This window comes from Arachis ipaensis, chromosome B01 (assembly GCF_000816755.2).
Source record: "Arachis ipaensis cultivar K30076 chromosome B01, Araip1.1, whole genome shotgun sequence".
Classification (NCBI taxonomy): domain Eukaryota; kingdom Viridiplantae; phylum Streptophyta; class Magnoliopsida; order Fabales; family Fabaceae; genus Arachis; species Arachis ipaensis.
Window position 1 is genome coordinate 92,089,298 of NC_029785.2, and position 7,598 is coordinate 92,096,895.

Below are 7,598 nucleotides of genomic sequence, written 5' to 3' on the forward strand. Positions count from 1 at the left end.
ACTTGGTAAGCACTAACAAAAGACATGTTCAAAATAGCAATTAAATTGAATTCTACAAAAACCCACTAACAATTATCAATGTACAATCAAACAATCAACCAGAATAAACATAGAAATCATCAATGTAACATCAACAAAACAAGATCCACAACATTCATGAAATGGATAAAATGACAATTGGCAAGAATCATAAAACTATCACTAGATATAAGCAAGATTGTAGCAAGGAATTTAAATTGAACAATTAAAACTGTAATTAACAAAATCCAATTCACAAATCAACAAGGAAAAATCAAAATGGAAACAAGATCTAGAGAAGAACAAGGGTTTCTCTCTCTAGAATCACCCAAGAACCAAAAAAACTCCTAAAATTATGTCCTAGTGTCCTAATGAGTTCTCCCCCCTTTCCCTCTTAGCATCCTTGGGTCTTTTCCATGCAGAAACAGCTTGAAATTGGGCCTCCTTGGCCTCAGAAATCGCCAGGCACGATTTCTCTTAATGAGGTCACGTGCAGCTTCCCACGCGCACGCCGATTACTTTTGTGATCCACGCGTGCGCGCCAGTTGCGCGTGTGCGTCGATAGAAATCTTCCAATCTGCGCGGATGCGTCCATCCTTGCGCGCCGCTTCTAGTCAGTTCCATCCACGCGAGCGCATGGAGTGCGCGGGCGCACCGATGCTGCTGCTTTCAAGACTTCAATTCTTCATGTTCCTCCCTTTTTGTACATGCTTTCTCCCTCTCTTCTGAGTCATTCCTAACCTATAATTCCTGAAATTACTCAACACAGATATCACGGCATCGAATGACAATAGAAGAGGGCTAAAATATGGCAATTTTAAGGTAAAATAAGCATATTTTTCATCATAGAGCAATATTGGGAAGTGAACACAAAACCATGCATTTCTTGTGAATAAGTGTGAAAAATATTGATAAAATTCCCCAAAATAAGCACAAGATAAACCACGAAATCGGGGTTTATAAAACCCTGCAATAGCAGAGGTGAATTACATGGGTGAACCCTATGGAAACACCTATAATCCCTCATGGAAAAATCATCCAAATCTCTCATGGAAGGATCAACAAAAGCCTCAACAAAGCTTTAACAATGGTGGAAGAAATAGGTTTAGCAATAGCAAGCCTTTTCCATCACCCACTCAGCAAAAGACAGAGAGTTCTGAGCAGACCCCATCTAGCTTGGCAAACATAGTCTCTGATCTATCTAACGTCACTCTAAGTTTCATGAATGAAACAAGGTCCTCCATTAGAAATTTGGAAGCACAAGTGGGCCAGCTAAGTAAAAGGATCATTGAAACCCATCCTAGTACTCTCCCAAGCAATACAGAAGAGAATCCAAAAAGAGAGTGCAAGGCCATTGAATTGATTACCATAGCCAAACCTATAAGGGAGGGAGAGGACGTGAATCCCAGTGAAAAAGACCTCCTGGGATGTCCAGAGATCAATAAGGAGTTTCCCTCTGAGGAACCAAAGGACTCTGAGGCTCATCTAGAGACCATAGAGATTCCATTAAACCTCCTTATGCCATTCATGAGCTCTGATGAATATTCTTCATCTGAAGAGAATGAGGATGTTACTGAAGAGCAAGTTGCCAAGTACCTTGGTGCAATCATGAAGCTGAATGCCAAATTATTTGGTAATGAGACTTGGGAAGATGAACCTCCCTTTCTCATCAATGAACTGAGTGATCTGGATCAACTGACATTGCCTCAGAAGAAACAGGATCCTGGAAAGCTCTTAATACTTTGTACCATAGGCACATGGCCTTTGAGAAAGCTCTATGTGACCTTAGGTCAGGGATTAACCTCATGCCACTCTCTGTAATGGAGAAATTGGAAATCTTTAAGGTGCAAGCTGCCAGAATCTCATTAGAGATGGCAGACAACTCCAGAAAACAAGCTTATGGACAAGTAGAGGACGTGCTAGTAAAGGTTGAAGGCCTTTACATCCCTACTGATTTCATAATCTTGGATACTGGGAAGGATAAGGATGAATCATCATCCATGGAAGACCCTTCCTAGCCACAGCAAGAGCTGTGATTGATATGGACAGAGGAGAGTTAGTCCTACAACTGAATAAGGACAACCTTGTGTATAAAACTCAAGGATCTCCTTCTGTAACCATGGAGAGGAAGCATGAAAAGCTTCTCTTACTACAGAGTCAACCAAAGCCCCCACAGTCAAACTCTAAGTTTGGTGTTAGGAGGCTACAACCAAACTCTAAGTTTGGTGTTGAACCCCCACAACCAAACTCTAAGTTTGGTGTTGGGAGGTCCCAACCTTGCTCTGATTATCTGTGAGGCTCCATGAGAGCTCACTGTCAAGCTATTGACATTAAAGAAGCGCTTGTTGGGAGGCAACCCAATGTTATTTAATCATTTTTATTTTATTTTCTCTTTATTATTTCATGTTTTATTAGGTTAATGATCATGTGGAGTCACAAAAACTACTGAAAAAATCAAAAACAGAGTGAAAAACAGCATTGAAAACAGAACACCCTGGAGGAAGGGCTTACTGGCGTTTAAACGCCAGTAAGGAGCATCTGGCTGGCGTTTAACGCCAGAACAGAGCATGAAACTGGCGTTAAACGCCAGAAACAAGTAGCAGTCTGGCGTTTAAATGCCAAGATTGCACCCAGAGGAAAGCTGGCATTAAACGCCAGAAACAAGCATCAGACTGGCATTTAACGCCAGAAACATGCACCATACTGGCGTTCAATGCCAGAAACATGCTATAGACTGGCGTTGAACGCCCAAAACAAGCAAGGAAGTGGCGTTTAATGCCAGAAACATGCTGTAGTCTGGCGTTAAACGCCAGGATTGCATATATGGGGCGTTTTACACGTCTAAAAGGTGCAGGGATGAGAAATCCTCAAACATCTCAGGATTTGTGGACCCTACAGGACCCCCTCAAGATCTGTGGATCCCACAGGATCCCCACCTACTTCTTTTCTCCTCTTAACACCTTTCCATAACTCTCTTCCCCAAATACCCCTCACTAATCAACTCAATCAGTCTTCCCCATCACCTCTTCACCAATCACATCCATCATCTCTTCCCCAAAAACCCCACCTACTTTTAAATTCAAAATAATTTCCCTCCCAAACCCAACCCTAAATGGCCGAACCCTAAACCCCTCCCCACTCCTATATAAACCTCTCATTCCTTCTTCATTTTCACATAACACACCCCTCTCTTCACCCCTTGGCCGAAACCACTTCTTCCTCCATCTCCTCCATTTTTCCTCTTCTTCTATTTGTTTCTTTCTTCTTTTGCTCGGGGACGAGTAAACATTTTAAGTTTGGTGTAGTAAAAGCATAGCTTTTTGTTTTTCCATAACCATTCATGGAACCTAAGGCCAGAGAAACCTCTAGAAAGAGGAAAGGGAAGGCAATTGCTTCCACCTCTGAGTTATGGAAGATGGAGAGATTCATCTCTAAGGTCCATCAAGACCACTTCTATGAAGTTGTGGCCAAGAAGAAAGTGATCCCTGAGGTTCCTTTCAAGCTCAAGAAGAATGAGTATCCAGAGATCCGACTTGAAATCCAAAGAAGAGGTTGGGAAGTTCTCACCAACCCCATTCAACAAGTCGGGATCCTAATGGTTCAAGAGTCCTATGCAAACGCATGGATCACAAGGAACCATGATCAAAGTGTGAACCCGAATCCAAAGAATCGGGTCACCATGGTTCGGGGGAATTACTTAGATTTCAGTCCGGAAAATGTAAGGTTGGCGTTTAACTTACCAATAATGGAAGAAAATGCATGCCCCTACACTAGAAAAGTCAACTTTGATCAAAGGTTGGACCAAGTCCTCATGGACATATGTGTGGAAGGAGCTCAATGGAAAATTGACTCAAAAGGCAAGCCGGTTCAACTAAGAAGGCTTGACCTCAAACCAGTAACTAGAGGATGGTTGGAGTTCATTCAACGCTCAATCATTCCTACTAATAACCGGTCTGAAGTTACTGTAGACCGGGCCATTATGATCCATAGTATCATGATTGGGGAGGAGGTGGAAGTTCATGAGATCATACCTCAAGAACTCTATAAGGTGGCTGACAAGTCCTCTAATTTGGCAAGGTTAGCCTTTCCTCACCTCATTTGTCACCTCTGCAATTCAGCTGGAATTGACATAGAGGGAGATATCCTCATTGAAGAGGATAAGCCCATCACTAAGAAAAGGATGGAGCAAACAAGAGATCATAGACCTCAACATGAGCATGAGGAGATTCCTCACCATGAAATCCCTGAGATGCCTTGATGCGGGCAGAAATTTGCGAATTAAGAGTTGTTAGAATATATGCGTTGCAAGTATAGTTCTTAACTCGCCAGAAATCCACCGCTCAATTTAGAAAGGTGTCACAGAAAATTGAAATTTAAAATACTGGGAGTATGAATCCCAGGTCGTCTCCCAACGAGTTGCAGGAAAGGGTGCTATTTTATTAATCAGATGTTTTTGAAAGGGGTTGAGTTGAGTAAAAAGGAAATTAAATTGATAAGATTGAATAATGTGAATAAAAGCCTTGACTGGGAGTTGATTACATGGATGCCCTATTCTTGATGGAACACTCTTAAGGTTAATTGACAGTTGGGAGTTATTTCGTTTAGTTATCCTTTACTAAGTAAAGGGAGGTAAAACAAGTTGGAATGCTGTTCTATTCACAAGTCCCAATCCACTCTGGGGAGGATTGGTGTTAGGAATTAGAGAGCAATCCAACAATAACCCAATTGCAATCTTTCTCTTGAACCTTCCAACTCAAGAGTTCCTTTCAATCAACTCCCCATCAAGTTAGGGAACTACTCACTCATTGTAAAGGTAAAATTCGTGGCATATGAAAAGGAATTAAAGAAAGACATTATAAATAAAAATTAAAAATAATCAATTAAAAATAAAAGTGATCCTTGTATTAAATAATTCTAAAAATATTCCAATGGTAAAATTAAACAAAGCAAGGAACATGGAAGAGTAAGCCAAGTAAAGAAAATGAACTAGAATGATGATGTCTTGATGAGGTAATAACTCTTCTCAATATTCCAATGCAAAAGACTAGAGAAAACTAAAATCCTAAGAACTATGAATCTGTAGAGAGAAAGCCTAGAGGAGGAGTAAAACTAGATCTAAAACTAAAACTGTGTAGAATGAATGTTGTTTTTGGTTTCTGCATGTTCTCTGGCTATAGTCTGCTGTTCCAAGCCGAAAACTGGGTCAAAATAGGGCCCGAAATCGCCCCAGCGAATCTGCAAATTATGCAGATCGCGCATGTCACGCGATCGCGTCGCTCATGCGGACGCGTCATTCGCGTTTCTGCTTTGCCACGCGGACGCGTCACCCATGCGGCCGCGTCACTCGTGCTATTCCATGCCGCGCGGTCGCGTCATCCATGCGGCTGCGTCGCTTCAAATTGATCTCTTCCGTGCGGTCGCGTCATCCATGCAGCCGCGTCACTTCTCGCTGGTCATCTCCTCAATTTCTTGTGTTCCTTTGATTTTTGTAGGCTTCCCTTCCAATCTCCAACTCATTCATGCCCTATAAAGCCTAAAACACTTAACACACAGATCACAGCATCTTATGGAATAAGGGAGAAATAAAATACATAATTAAAAGTCTCTAGGAAGCAAGTTTTCAACCATAAAACATCTTTAGGAAGGAAATATAAATGCATGCTTATTTAATGAATAAGTGGGCAAAGATCATGAAAAAACCACACAATATAAACACAATATAAACCATGAAATAGTGGTTTATCAACCTCCCCACACTTAATCATTAGCATGTCCTCATGCTTAATTGAAGGAGATAAATGAAATGAGTAAGAACATGTAAAACCTATGAAATGCAATGCAACCTATATATATGAATGCAACTATATGATTCTTGTCCACCTGATCAAAAGTAAGTAAGTTCTTCAAAACAATTATAATTCAAATTCCACTAATTCAATTCTTATAAAGTAAGAGAAGATAAAAATGCAAGAGGTTAGCTCATGAAAGCAGGGAACATAGAAATTCAAGCATGGAACCCTCACTGATGGTGTATGTACACTCTAGTCTCTCTAGTGTATAGGGTAATCACTCTATTCTTCTCTAATCATGCTTTCTAATTTTTGTTCTTCTCCTAACCAATCAACAACGTTTATTATACCAATGCAAACATCATGAGGTCTTTTCAAGGTTGTAATGGGGCCAAGGTAGGGGTAGGGATACATATATGGTCAAGTGAGCTTATAAATTGAATCTTTAATTAACCCAAGCTTCAACCCAACCTATATAATTTACATAACTTTAGAATTCATACCTAGCTACCCAGAGTTCCCCTTTTTCATTCCATACTCATGTATCAATGTTTTATTTTAATTTTTATCATATGTGCATTGATCCTTGAATTCTTAATTCAGCATTGGGGTAATTTTATCCCCTTATTTATTTATTGCTTTTTTTTTTACATAAAAATAAACATAGCTTATCAATGCACATAGATTTTTTTTATTCTTATAGTTTCACATGAGTAGGTATCCAAATTCCCATTGAATTATCATGATACATCCCTTAATAACTTTTGTTCCCAAATTTCCCATACTTAACTGGCACACACAATTCTATCTTAAGCTAACCAAAGATTCAATTTGGGATATACAATTGTTTTTCCGCTTAAGGCTAGTAATGTGGTGAAATATAGAACAAATGGGATTTAAAGGCTCAAAGTGGTTAACAAAAGGTAATTGAAAAGGGTAGGCTTAATTTGGATGAGTGATTTTAAACAAATAATGGCCTCAATCATGTGCAAGCATATAAATATAATAAATATTGGACATATAAGATAAAACAAAATATAGATTACAATCATAGAGAAGTAAACACACAAGAATAAATTAATTATGGTTAAATAGTGTAACCATGCATAAAGGCTCAAATCTTCACAGGTTGTGTGTTCTTTTAGCTCAAACATCATGTTCCAAATACAACTTCAAGCAGATTTATAATAAAAATTTTAAAAATTAGTGAAATTTGTTCCAAAGATAGGGTCTTAGAAGAAACTTATTGTCTTTTCAATCAAGTAGAGCATGCATGCAACTAACCTATTACTATGCAATTTATCCTATTCTATAAAAGAAAGAAAAACTAACTAAAATCCTAATTCATTGGTGCTAGGGAAGGAAAATTACCTCCGGAAGTCAGGTACTGACCGACCTCCCCACACTTAAGGCTTTGCACCGTCCTCGGTGCCATCTGTCAGGAACAGGGGTGGGCTAGTTGCAGTATCTCCACAGTTGGGACCATCATGGCTCCCTGTGCTGGTAAAAGAAGTGGAGTCCGGGGTGTCTGAGGCCTTGAAGTGTCCCTTGAGTAGCTCCTTGAGGTGTTTGAATCGGCGCTCGTTACGGCGCTCTCTTAACTTCGCTTTTTGTTCTTGTCGATCCAATCTTTGGATTATCTGCTGGAGCAGTTCATCAGTTGTAGGTGCTTGTGGTGTTGAAGAAGGAATATCTTCAACTGGAGCAGTAGGAAGGCTGGTAGTGGCTGCTGGAAGTCTGAGGTACTTCCCATTGGGGACATACTGATCATCCCGTGGGAGCATGGCTTTG